At 36.7% G+C, this 15070-nt stretch overlaps 2 pseudogenes; both read left to right on the top strand.

Annotated features, from left to right (window-relative positions):
* LOC149235096 (uncharacterized) overlaps positions 1–5987 on the top strand; it is a 29768-nt pseudogene extending 23781 nt beyond the window's left edge.
* Positions 5988–7487: 1500 nt separating this feature from the next.
* LOC149235095 (uncharacterized) lies at positions 7488–9835 on the top strand (annotated as a pseudogene).
* Positions 9836–15070: the final 5235 nt, after the last annotated feature.

Below are 15070 nucleotides of genomic sequence, written 5' to 3'. Positions count from 1 at the left end.
CAAAACCTCCCCAACTGCTATCTGAGAAGCATCCACATGGATATGGAATGGTAATGTCTAGTCCAACCTCAAAGGATCGGAGCGCTACACAAAAGTTCCTTGATCTTCACAAAGGCTGCATCACAATCGTCTATCCACACAAAATCTACATCTTTTGTTAGCAATTGAAAAAGTGGATGGGCTATAGCGAAATTTTCTATAAAGTGCCTATAATAACCAGCACAACCAATAAAGCTATGTACCTATGTGGGTGTTTTAGGTATCAGGAAGTGTAATATTACCTTTATCTTAGCTGGATCCATTCGAATTCCAACAGCTGAAAGTAAATGTCCCAAAATTATTCCTTCCTCCATCATCATGTGGAATTTTATCATACTCAGAGGGACACGCGCCCATTTACATCTTTCAAGTACCTTTTTTATACTTTCCAACCCCTCCTTGAATGAATCCATGTATGGAGTGAAATTGTCCATATAAATCTCAACACTGTCATCTACTAGATTAGAGAAAACCCGCAAAATTTCCCTTTCGAATGTTGCAGGTGCGTTACAGAGATCAAATGGGAGGACCTGGTATGCAAAAGTTCCCCAAGGACATGTGAAAGTGGATTTATCCTGATCTTCAAGGGCTATCTGTATCTGGTTATACCTGCTAAATCCATCCAGGAAGGAGAAAAACGTCTTCCCAGCCAGAGTATCCGAGACTTGGTTAATGAATGGTAAAGGAAAATGGTCTTTCTTTGTTTCCATATTTAATTCTCTATAATCCACGCATATCCACCATTTACCATTTTTCTTAGGAACCATCACTAATGGGGAAACCCATTGATTGTCCGAAATGGGGTAGATAAATCCCACATCTAGTAGCTTTTGAAGTTCTTCCTTGATAATGTTTTTCAGAGCAGGGTTCATCCTTCTTTGAGGCTGTCTCACAGGACGACAATCTTCTTTGATGTATATATGATGGGTGCATAAATTGGCAGGAATCCTTTTCATGTATGTATAGTCCCAGGCAAACGCTTCCTTTTGTTCTTGAAGAACGTCCAAGAGCTGTTTCATCTAGGATTTTGACAGATCTGGATTGATATTCAGGGTCTTACGTGGCTCTCTCTCCACTGAAATGTTGTCATGGGACGTAGTTGTAAGTAGCTCATTGAATCCATCGGCTGTTCTTATAGTTTCCTACATTTCACAGCTCAATATGGACTCTAGAATTCGCTGACTTGAGTCTAAAATAGAACAGGGATGACTAATAAAGATGGTAATTTTATCATCTTCTGTTTCTGTTTTCAATTGAAGGGCCTATCCAATAGTAAGGACTGGCCTTAATTCCTCATTTTCATATTCAGATTATTCCTTTTGTAAAGGTTTCTTGCGAGCCGATGGTTTTGCTTATGGACTAGGTTCTGCAAGAGGATATAACATTAAATTATTAGTACTCTGTCCATTCGAGATAACCATATGTCTAGATTGACACCCAATATAAGCATCTGCAGTTGCCAGTCACAGTCTTCCCAGAATCAGGGGATGTCCACCAGCTAGGGATTGCGTACTAGGAAATCCATAGGGTAGTGCAATGAATCAACTGAGATTGTAATATATTCTAACTTCCCTACCAGTTTAACCATAGATTGATCTTCCAGCTCTAACACAGTAGGTGTAGGTTTCAAGTTCCGAAGACCCAATGCCTGCATAGTCTCAGCAGTAATGACATTTATGGCAACATCCAAATCTACTAGCATGTTTGGAATTTCTATTCCATTAATTTACATGGTTAAAATTGGGTTCCCTGGATCCCCATATTTCATAGGCATGATCTTCCTCATCATAAAATCAGATAGCTTTCCCACCACATGAATGGTGAGTGGGTCCCTTGATTTCTTTTTAGGCTTCTTAGCACAATATTCCCTGAGATTTTTTGCATATATAGGTATGTCCCTCATAGCTTGTAGTAGGGGAATCTTAACAAACAAATTTTGTAGCTTCCCTAACAAATCGAACTCAGCTTGAGGGATCTGTTTACTCAAAGCCAACCTTTCTGGATAGGGTGGTTTAGCTTGGTGTTTTTTAGTAACTAGCAGCTGAGGAGGTGTATGATTTTTGCTAACTTGGTTTGATTCCTCTTCAACCATTTCTGGTTCCTTTACCTCATTTCCAACTTGTTTAGAGATATCAAGTGAGGGTTCAACATCTACAAACCACCCAGATCTTAAATTCATCTCACACAATTCTGCGATGGAGATGCTGTATGAAGGTAGGTTGAGGGTGTCAGCTTGCTGAGCCCCTTTATTTTTATGATTTAGATTGGGTTGGATGGGAAGTTGAGGATGAACAGGTAGATTACCAGGGAGTACATTAGAGGAAAATTGGAGTTGCTGTTGTGGCATTGACTGGGGAAACTGCCTAGGAGGAGAAGGTCCTCGCCAGTTAGAATCCCACGAGGAACTCAAACTAGCTTGAGGAGCCCATTGCTGCCAAGGTGGAAACTGGTACTAGGGCCACATAGGTGGATAAGGCATCGACTAGGGACTCATATTAAAATTACTAAAATATTGGGATGGATCCAGAAACATACCTTGATTTCCCATTGGTGGCCAAGGTTGCCATGGTTTTTTAGTTCCCATAAAGTATAGCTTGTCCATCTCTTTGCCTGTCCCTTGAAAAACTACTTTCAATCCTGGCAAGGATGGGCATAAACTTGTCACATGATTCAACTCATAGATTGCACACTCCTCTACAGAGTTTAATGGGCATTCCCTCTGTGGGTGTTTCTTCCTGCACTTTGGGCAAAATATAGCCATAGTTCTTTCCAATTCTAGTTGTTCCTATTTTACCTGTACCATGTCTATTTGTTCAGACAAGGTACTCAAGATATCAGTCCTCAAGCTATCCAATAGATTTCCAATTTCTTCTTTTGTGACACCTCCACTAGATACTTTTGTTGACCAAATCCCTTGTTTATTCCTTGCAACTCCCCTTGAGCACTGGATGCACAACTCACAAATGCTGTCAAAGTTCTCCTTTGATATATCTCCCTTTCCGACTATATTTGACAATTCCAAAGATTCCTCTCGAAAGGCCTGGAGAAGGATAATTTTCAAACCGTCCTTATCCAAGTCAGAGTGACCTGATCTCTGAAATTTGTATTTCAAGCGTTGCACACAGTTTTCCATATTTTCGTCCTCTTTTTTAGTAAACTTGAAAAGTTATTCCTTAATGTCCTATGATTTACAGTAATCCTGGTACTTCTCCAGGAAAGTAGTTTTCATCTCCTCCCATGTTGTGATTTTCCTTCCCCCAAGACCTATAAACCATCATAGCGCTGTCCTTTTTAGCATAGCAGGGAAGATTTTCAATTTCTGACCATCCATTATATAATCATATCCCCGACACACAATGTCAAATTCAAACAAAAACATGTCGGGATCTTTTGAAGTAAGCCCATGAAAGCTAGGTAAAGTTGTTAAAGGAATGGGCTTTGCTGGTGAGCCCGTCCCAAGATCCTCAATTGGGAAGTCAATAGTGGAGGTTGTAGGTGCCATGAATATCCTCCAATACTCACTGGGGATTTAAGAAAGCTCTGCACGAAATGATGGAAGGGCTCTTATCATAGGGGTTTGAGTTGCCTTAACAACACTCCCTCTATCCTTTACTGATAGAAATATCGCTACAATTTCTTACCTTATATCACAGTGGCTTGACCCTTCATACATCCTCTCTACAACCTCTTCTTCCCTACTGGAATGGGCCGGTTCCTCAGATGTTCTACTTGCAACTTATTCTTCTTCTGCTATGAGAAATGGTACCCTTTTATCAAGTGTATCATTGCTTGTATATTCGGCTACTGGAAGGGTTTGCTTTATCGAACTAGCAGGGGCTGCTATGGACAACACTGGTTAATCTACAATTTGTCCTTCTAATTTTGTCTATATACCGGCCTTACAACAACACAAGAATGTGCCTTTGATTCAGCTTTCATGATGATTTGTTGGATATAAGTGTTCCTTCCCAAATCCTGTGCACCTTTCTTTGGGGCTCTTCCTCTACCCCTTTTATTCAAATCTTTGTTCATACAAGTTGATGTGATTAAAATGTCGATATCATCACAATGCTTAGTGCCTAGAGTAGGGTGTCAAAATATCATTCCCTCCCTAGGATGAGAGATCAAGTGGAAAGGAAAACAACTTAAAGAAAAAAACCTAGGGTTCAGAGCCTAGAGCAGGGTGTTAAAGGACCCTTCCCTCCCCAGGACAAGAACCCAAACAAAAGAAAAAATACACACAAGGGAATCCAACACTTGGAACCTGAAGCAGGGTGTCAAAGGACCACTCCCTCCCCAGGACAAGAGATTGGGTTTCCCAAAATCAAAACAAACAAGAATGAAAAAATAATTTAAACTCAAGGCCTAGAGCAGGGCGTCAAAAGACCACTCCCTCCCCAGGATGAGAGATCGGGCCTAAAAATGGATACAGAAAAACAAAAACAACAAAACAAAGAAATAACTATGCTCAGGACCTGGAGCAGAGTGAGAAAACTCGTTCTCTCCCCAGGATGAGAGATTGACCCTCTGGTCGATACAGATCGTGTCTTGCACCTTGTTAGCCTTCCCCGGCAATGGCGCCAAAATGTTGGTGTCCAGGTATGAACAAATTCGTCAACCCTTTTCCTACATTAATTCATCAATCTGGGTGCGTACTCTTTCCAAGGTAACATGAAAGGTATATGCAGGAGCAAGATTACATTCTACATCAACCAAGGGTTCGTGGTTAAGAAATCAAAACATCACTATAAAAATAACAGAAATGGATTGCAGAACTTAAAAAGGCATTCACAACAATCTATGTAATATGAAACAACAATAAAGAAATAAATGTAACAAGTAAAACAACACATGAAAAGGACACACGCAACACCTGATCAGAAGAGCAGGCCCAGCTCTCTAATCAGGGCTGCGTTTACTCACAACCGAAGATCAAACAATAAAGCATTATATTTTATTAATCTAAAGAAAATGGTTACAATACATCTCTTGGTATGGATAACCCCACCACACAGGAATGACCCATATTTTATACAATACAAGGGGTGATAACATCTTCCCCTGAAACCGGGCAACTACATGCCCAAAAATATACATCAGTTCAAAATAGCACTAGTGCTGAGAAAGCAAGAACAAAAATGATCCAAAATGGATTGGGAACAGCTGCAAGTTGGTTATGGTGTTTTAGCACTATTGAATAGTTGCTATGAATTGCACAACTCCCTCTATATGCTGGAAGATCAACACTTGTTCTTCGGAATCTGTGGACATAACACATTTTGGTGGCACGCACAGGTAAAACCCTCATGACTTTACTTCATTAATTAAATATTCCAAGAGATAAAGAAAGGAGGGTCACCTCATAGATTTAGCATAATAGATACATGTTAATGGGTGTGAAAAGGGTGAAAAGATGAGTGGAAATGTAAGGAAAAAGTAAGCAGATTTGGTGCCCAACAATTCCAAAGGCTAATAATTGGGATTCAACTTCATCTCAATTGTCATTCTCCTCTGTCTACTTGCAAAATTATATGCAGAACATTCAAGTTTAGCAACAACACTATTTACCCTAGCAATGTGAAAGTTATATTACAAGGCCCCCATAAGTAAAATATGACATATATGAAACAACAACACCAATAACCCTCACTATCTAGGGAGAGATCATGGTTTCCAAGGGATCTGTTGGCTAGAAGGGTTTTATTTATCATTTTGACATTAACCAGGTCTAGATGCATTTAATTTGTCTACAAGAGAAGAATTGTTTTCAACACAGTTTTTTCATGGGAAATAATTTCCTAGATGTGAATATAACTACTTCAATAATGAATCCTCCAGTTGGTGTTATTCCTTTAGAAAAGGAAAGAGAAAAACATGCCTTACACATCTCGGCCATCATCAACTTATTCAGATGCCAGAACAGAAACAAAAACAACTACTCCATGTGATGATTTTCAAAGATGTGATGTGCATGAGAATTCCTCGATATTTTCTAGTAGTTTAGCTTTAGCCTCGGTGTATGACAAGTTACATAGGCTTGGAAGGGAAATGTTTAATTTTTCTCGTGAGTCCTCATTTGGGTTTGAGAAGGATGGTGTGATGTCTACACGGGATATTGTTTGTTCAAGTTTTCTTCATCTGAGTGTTTCAGATGAATCTTTGTTTAACACCAACATTTTAAATGATTTTCATGACCAAATGCCAATGTAAAAGAACTAAGTTGCAACTACTGTAGAGGAAAGGAGTTGAAGGATAGAGATCAAAAGAGGAAAATATCCCTAGCTAAGGTGGGAGTATTTCTTCTATAAACATTGCAACCATGCTAGTTACACACTCTAGCTATTGGCTTTTAAAATGGGGATTTTTGTTATTTTTCTAGTGCCTGGAAAATAATTCCAAAGTGTATCATTCTTTGGATCTACGTAATCTCAATTTTGTATTATTTTGACATTCATTAATATAATTTTTGTTGAATGATTCACTTCAGTTTTCCTATGTTTCTATCATGGTAGTCCAAATTTAATTCTATCATAAATGAAAGATATGTGGTTGGTTTTCCAAAATCTCTTGGTTTTAATACCAAAGACAATGTTGAATCATGGTTTAAAATTTAAATACTAAAGGAAATGCAATGTGAAGATATCTAGTAAGGAATCTGGGTAGATAATGAAAAGACAGATCTAGAATAACCATCATACAGAGAATTAGTCCAAATATTTTGGTTTAAATGCCAAAGACAATGTAATGTTAAGGGCTTTGTGTATATATCTATAATCTAATAATTAAACTCGGTTGATAATGAAAACTATATATATGAAATGGCCAACATGCAGAGACAACAATGGTGCTTTGCATCACAAGGAATCCAATAAAAATTCTATAATTAGTGCTTTGCATCATAAGTAATCTAGTAGAAATTCTAGGTTACTGTTATATGGACAGAATCTAGATATAAAGACTCACTGCTACCTTTGACTATGTAATTACCAGCTCTTTATATAGTTGAGGCTATCTAATTACCATGGTAGTTTTACACTCCATCTCTCTATGTGTGAAAGGTTACATTAACTTTTCTCTCGAGACAACAATCCCCATTTCCTTTTGTTACAATATATAGCATTGACATTACCCTCTGAAGTTGGAGTAGGGAAAGTTTCTCCACCTAATTTGTTACGTCCTTTTCTAAATTCTCAAGAGTCAAGCATGTGTTGTTTTAACAAATCCTAACAAAATAATAAATGGCAACCTCTCATTTCTCCCATTGTAAAGTTTTGCAATGTGTTAGTATCACCTTACCATGGGGCATTTGAGCTAATTACTTTACCCTATGTAGCATTCTGCAATCTATGTTTTATCACTATTTGTTCATTCTTCATTGGTATTTGAAATGTTCTTGACAATGTATCTCAGGCTTCCCAAGAAAATAGTTCATCTATGGTTTTTTATAGATGATTTAAAGAAATTCATTGACAAATCCAAAATATCAAACTATGAAGATGGAAGTATTATCAGCTCAATGGTTTTCAACTTTGGTATGCTTCAAATTAATCTATATTCTTATTCAATCTTTCACATAATATGGAGAGAGTCATTGAAATCAAGTTGACTAGCATTTCTTATTTTTACAGGGCATGGAAGATCCTGCACTTTAAAGGCAATATAGCACTTTTTCTACTCCAACTCTGGAGAAATTACTGGTACCAATGGAATATCAACCCCATGAGAATTTTCACCAGGGTGGATCCTTTCAGTCATTCAATCCCATGGAGAATATAAAAATTCCCTCAACAACATGCCTGAAATATAATTCTGGTGTCAAGTTTTCGGAAGTTCTAACAGGTTATGAGAGGCCTGTGAAATTTCCAAAGGCTAATAATTGGGATTCAACTTCATCTCAATTTCCATTCTCCTCTGTATGCTTGCAAAATTATGTGCAAAATGTTCAAGTTCAGCAAGAACACTATTTACCGTAGCAGCTTGAAAGTTATATTACGAGTCTCCAACAAGTGAAAGATGACATATATGACACAATGGCATGAAGAAGCCATGCTATCCAAGGAGAGATCGTGGTTTCCAAGGGATCTACTAGCCAAAAGAGTTGTATTTCTCATTCTGACATTAACCATGGTCTAGATGCATTTAATTTGTCTGCAGGAGGAGAATTGTTTTCAACACAAAGTTTTTTCATGGGAAATAATTTCTTAGATGCGAATATATCTACTTCAATAATGAATCCTCCAGTGCCAGCAAAGACATCAGGTCATAGTCAGGATCACATTATGGATGAATGAAAAAGACGCAAGAGATTGAGCCAGAGATTCATAGCTCTTTCGGCTCTTATCCCTGGGTTAAAGAAGGTAATCCTATTGAGATGCACATTGAATAATTTTGTGTCTGAAATTAAAGAGCCCATCTGCAATGACTATCATTTGGCATAGAACTAGAATTTTCCATTCTGCAATGACTATCATTCTACACAGAACTGGAAATTTCCATTCTACAATGACTAGAGGAAAATATTAAGCACCATGCACTAGTCAATGGTTGGCTCATTGCCTCTGCATCTTGTCCATTGGATGAGAATAAAGTGATATTCAATGGACAGGATGAAAATGAAGTAAGCCAACCATTAATTAGTACATGGTGCTTAATATTTACGCTATCACTCGTCATAGGACTAGAAGTTTCCCTCCATTAGGCATAGAACTGGAATTTTCCATTATAATTTTTGCATGACCATGTCCCATTGTGAACTTTCCTCCTTAAAAGGGGTAAGTAATATGAAATCAACAACAGTGCATTAAAGATTGTATAGAGTCTAGATGGAAACCAATATTTACTGTGCTATTGACCCATTAATGCATGGGGGTTGTATATGCCCAATGTTGGATTTAAGAAAACACATTATCCAATGATGGGCATATATAGCCCCATGCATTAATGGGTCAATAGAACCAAAAATATTCGTTGCAGAGTCTAGACTAGGGTATACATTGTGGGATCATTTAATTCCAAAATTATCCTATACCACATTTAATGCACTATTGTTGGGTGCATATCATTTTTGTTTGCCTAAAAAAGAACAAGTAGGAAATTGTACTTGCATTGGTACCACAGTGTCCTTATTTTCTATGCATAAAGCTTGGTATTATGCACATTGTTGTCTCTCAAAACCATGTAGTTAACTTTGGAGTTTTTTTTGGCAGATGGATAAGGCTTCAGTTCTTGATGAAGCTATCAAATATGTGAATAAGTTATGGGATAAAATCAATATGCTTGGAAAACAGATCCCCAAAGACATGGTGCACTCGATTGTTTATGTTAATAAAGCTCCTTTATCTTCTGAGGATGGTAAGACATCATCTATTGTAAATTCTTCGAAAGCCAGTGTAGATGATATATTAGGTTTACTGACTCCTGAAATTGAGTCAAGAGTTGTTGGTAGAATTTTTTTGGTCTCAATCCAATGCTAGAAGAAGAAAGGTTTGCTAGTGAAGTGTCTCTCAGAGCTTGAGAAACTCAATTGACAGTAGTAAATGCAAGTATTCTCTCCTTTTCTAAGACAACCCTTGACTTGACATTGAGTGCACAGGTGATATTAATTGCATGTGTATTCAATATTCTTGTTATGCTCCTTCAAAATAATAGTATTATGAAGATTGTTCTTAGTATAACTGATTAGCTGACACATCTATTAATGTTGTGTTTCTTCTCAATACATATTGAAGAAGGTTGTGGCCTTACGATAACGGACATACTGAAAAACTTGGAATCTCTTTTCAAGAATATGGCTTAAAATACACCTGAAGTTTATACATTCAACCAATATTGTCCAGTTGGTTGATTTTCTGTCAAAACATAATTTTGGATGTGTGCTCCATTCTTCCTGAAGAGCATGAAGGGAAACTTTGACTTGCTTAAAACTCAACAAAAGTTTGGAAAGCAAATTATATTAGATATAATATATTAAAACTCTTCCAAAATAGCAGGAGACATTAAATTTGAAAATATTTCAATTTTTTTCAAGTGGTATACTTATTGAGAAGGTTTCGAGTTTTCTTAAGAAGTATACATATTTGCAAGATTTCAAGGGACTTTTTAACTTGAGTTTTCTTTGAGTTTCTAAATTGAGGTCACGATCAAATGGTGAGGATGGGGCATGTGGGGCCACCAACCAAGATTTGATTATCCAATAACATGATTATAGAGGTTGGGACCACATATAAAGGAAATAGTACTTGAAATACTTTGACACAATAGGAACCCCATTGTTGCAGCAACTTAGCCAAACACACAGTTCATAATAGTATGAGAATAGTACATTTGTTTTTGTACGTTGGCTACTTGGAACTTTGTGATTTTCCATTCATGTAATTTGGCACACTTAAGCGAGCAAGTCAATTATAGGAAGATAACATTTAAAAAATAATATACAACACCAAGCATCAGTGAAAAACCAAGTAAATGTGAACGAGAATCACACAGAAAGCTAGAGATGTTCATCAATCCAAATAAAAATAATCAAAATTGTTATTTAAAAAAGAATGATGAATTTAATTCTAATGAAGGAAGATAAAAGGATAGCCCCAATGAAAACTCAAAGAAATGCACAAGAATCAATGATCTCACACTCATACTTAGACTCAAACTCAACAAAGACTCTGTTGAGTGGCGGGTTTCAAGAGAAATTCTTAGGAAAGACTCACAAATCTAAGCCAACTCAAACTACACTCTTCTAGATTATTGTATGCATTAGTTGCAAAACCTAGGTCAGATTCAAAGAGATGGGACATTTCCTATCGAACATGGTAATGTGGTGTTTGATGTTCTCAATGGTGATGTTGGTGATGTTGATTCTACAAATAATGAAGCTGGTGCTTGGATAGGAGGAAGAAAAGTTATTGGGTCATACAAGAAGTAAAGAAGGCCTTGATGATAAGTTTGAATTAGGATTCTTCATGCTACTATTCACAACAGATCCCATTATTTGGGATGCCCATAACTTAACTGTGATTGTGGTGGAGGTTGGGATTGTGTCAATGCCTAAGACAAAGTAATAAGTTGAAATGATGTAAGGTGAATTTATGTACTTCCTAAGGTATTAATAACTATTGTGGAATTTGGGTACCTCTTCAAAGATTGTGTGTTAACTGATTCAACAAATCTGGAGTAGCTTCAGATTGTGATAATTGTTGTAACTATGATAGCTATTGAGTAATTTTGTAAACAGGCTACGATTGAAGTGGATATTGTTGAAAGGGTTGTGAATAATGACCTTGGGAATGAATGGAGAGAAGGAAGTTTAACTTGTAATTGACTAGGCTTCATGAAATTAGTCTAATGTTGATGGTTTAGTGGTTGAAATTGTTGATTTTGAAGGGGTGGTGCAGATGGAGGTAGAGGTGGCAACATTTGCATAGAAGGTTGTACAGATTGTGTTACAGGAGATAGAGAAGCAAGTCTTTATGATTGTTTCCTTTGTGAGAAAGGAATGCTACTCAATGATTGTGTCACAGGTGACATGAATTCAAAGCTCGGGGGATTAGAGTCAAAGGAAGATCTATAAGTTTCTTGAGAGTTTGGTACCATTCCTAATGGTATTTCTATACCTACTAGCCTAGAGTCATTCACTGAAGCCATTGGGTGACCAACAGAATGAGTTAAATTGAATGAATATGCCAAGCCAAAACATGAATTGTTTATGAATTTGGGCTATGATTTTTATGTTTCAAACTAGGAGTCTGACCCATTACAGGTCGATGTCCTAATGCACCTTGACTACTTTACAACAAAGATGATGTCTTAGTAGAAGTATTTATAATATTCCAAGACACAATACCTGATTGCAAAAGAGGATATGACTAGTGCTCTTCAGACTTATTCATTAAGAAAAATATCATTCTCCCAAACATCCTTCATCTTTACATGCTAAGGAAATCACTAAAAAATAAAGAATTAAAAAGGAAATGGGGAATAATTTGTCATTGAACTAATTAGATCAAAAAATACAATAGGGAGAAAAGAAGGTTGCCCTTTTAGGAGTTCGTATATCCTTCTCACTCATCATAGGTCTATCCATATGAGATAAGGTTTCATGCATCTTCTAATCATGGTTAGGAAGACCAAGTTCCAGACCCATTATTTTCTCTCTCTAAGCCTAACCACTTCTTTAGGTCACTAGGAAAATAATCATCTTTCCTTGAGTTATCACTTCCTCTACCATGATTCTCCAATATTGGGCTCATATCCTAATTCATCGCACAAGTATTATTCTTCCTCTAAATTTCACTAATTTCTAGACATAATTCAACTACTTATTATATCAAGTTCCTTAGGTTGTTGTGCATGTAAAATTAGTCCACATGAGGATGTTTGGCACCTGTAAATTCCATAGGCATCAATTAGAGCACCATGCATTGGATGATGCCTCCAATCACATCCATTCGTCGAACCATATGCTACACTCATATTAGATGTGTCAAGTTTCCTGAGGTGATCTCCGTCGTGTTTCCCACCCCAAGGCCTTTCACATGCATAGAGCCATGCTTTAACTACTTTTCCCAAGATCAACATCATTTGAAGCATGAGCCATCCTTACTATTTGGTCTTTTACCTGACCTTGTTAGCCTATGAGTATAGTTTGGTAGCTTTGGCTAATGGTGAAGTTGAGACTATATTTAGAGGTGATCCTTATGAATTTTAGTATAATGCTACCAACTACCTGGCTGGCGTCCAAACCTTTATATACCAGCAAGCATAGAAAGGAAATATTACATGAAAGTATCATTGCCTGCATTTTGTTCAATATATCAAACATTCAGTTGAATATTTAGCTTGGGAATGATATTTAGCAAATGGGGTGATTGGAGAGACACAGAATAGAAGAGATTGAAAGCCAAAAATAAAATATACCTAAAACATTTTGATTCCTTCTCATTTCCCTCAGCTAAGAGTTTTTCTTCATTTATAGAAGTCGGGGCTGACCATGTCAGGATATCTGAATAGATGTTATCGATGAAACATTTATGCATTTACAGAGGTCTGAATAGATGCCATCAATGAAATGCTTTTGCATTTACAAAGGTCAGGGTTGACCATGGTGGGATCTCGGAGTAGATGCGAGTAGATGCCATGGATGAAATGTGTGACAATGTTAGATTGAATACACAGGAATGAAGACACCTTGTTAAATATTATTATCAATTTCTGAAAACAACTGCCTTAAACTCTTTCTCCCTCTGATTCCTCCTCTTCGCCCTCCTCTTGCCCTCCCTCCATAACTCTTAGCGCAAATCCACCCACCCAAAAAACAAAATCCACCTATCATAACAATTGAAACTCTACATTATCATGCAACTATTTTCTTCTTCTTTTTTCCATTTCCATTAATTAATTAATTTCCATATCTCTTAATTTCAAGCCCAATTTTATTGTGCACCTTTCGCCTCTTTCTCTATTTGGAAAAACACTCTCTTTTCATAATTTTTTTAAAAAAAATGGAAAGAATTTGGAATGTGAGAAAGGTACCAATGATCTCGTTCTCACATTCGGATTGTAAGGTGATACAAATAGTTACATGTAGATTATGAAGATTGATAGCGAAGACTAATAATGGATGGTGATACAAATAATTATGTGTAGATTATGAGGATTGATAATGAATATTAATAATGGAGAGTGACACAAATAGTTACATGATTGATAATGAATATGACAAGAGCCACTCATCTCCCTCTCAACTAGATGACACCTACCTTAAACTTTTGTAGGGTTCAAATTGTACAAGGCTTCTTGATTGCGAAGCAAAGCAAGGAATTCATTGAGTTCAAGGGAGAAGTAGAGCCACAATGCCTCTAAATATCACTTGGATTCATGTTATTTGTTTTCTATGACCAAGCTCAAAGGCTTTCTCTCATGTTCTATGTGCTTTTCACAATAATTCAACCTCATTGACCTACCTCAAAAGCAGATTATCCTACACAACTTAAAAACTTTCCAATGATGGAAATGGGCATGTGTATTTTGATGATGATGGTGTCCACATGTTTTCTAATGATGGCGATAGAGTTTTGTATCCTATTGAGATAACGGGTATGTGCCTTATGTTTATGGAAACATCAATGTGTCTTGTGTTGATGGTAGTGACCTTAAGTATTTTATTGATGTTACATTGAGCTATATGTTAATGGTGGTGAGCTCTTCCTGTGGGCTAGGATATTTTTCTCATCATGGTTCCTAGTAGCTTTACTTTCATTGAAATTTTTCTTATTGTACACAATTAAAATGACTAATATAAATGACTGATTTTAGTCATATTTTTGTTCCTAGACTAAATTAGTCATTCATGTGAGTCATTTTTAGTTGTATGACTTATTAGCTAGTTGTATATCTTAACCTGAAAGTAAATTAGTTTTTTATGATAGTCGTTTTTAGTTGGGTCACTTAAGATATCTCATTTTTGGTAGTATTTTACTTGGAAAAGTTGTGATGACTAATGTTTTTAGTCACCTAGTCACTAATTTCTCATTTTCTACTAGTGAAGTCCTTTATATAAATCATCTTCACCTCTAGTGCCTACGCTAGTACAGACTCAAAGCTTGATTTATTCTAGAGCCATGACAGTTTCATATGAACTTTGACTGGTGCAAAGGCATGCTATATAATAATGTCTTCAATAAAATCCAAGCCTTCTTGTTCTATTGCCTATTTGATTTGCTCAATATATTTCCTGATCTCCTAGAATATGACTTCTTTGCCTATGATCACTTCAAGTGTTCCTATTGTGGGCATCACATTCGTCTGTGTTGGAGACTCAAAACCATTATGCAATAAGTTATAGGAAGCAATAGTACTAACTGACTGTGCTCTAAGATGTGAGTAGTTATGTAGGTCAAGTCTCATCTAAACTTTGTCCATTTTTGTGGCAATTTTGTCTTTCTTTTCCAAATGTTGTGGAGTATCCAGATACTTGGTAGCCCACTCTTGAATCTGGTCGGTTGCTTTATTTTCTACTTTCAGGAGTTTTACCACT

The sequence above is a fragment of the Pinus tabuliformis genome, chromosome 8 (assembly GCF_031772625.1).
Source record: "Pinus tabuliformis cultivar Carrire ecotype Pingquan chromosome 8, CPIR1, whole genome shotgun sequence".
Lineage (NCBI taxonomy): Eukaryota > Viridiplantae > Streptophyta > Pinopsida > Pinales > Pinaceae > Pinus > Pinus tabuliformis.
Note: the sequence above shows the minus strand (reverse complement) of the source record. Positions and strands in the feature narration are given on the sequence as shown.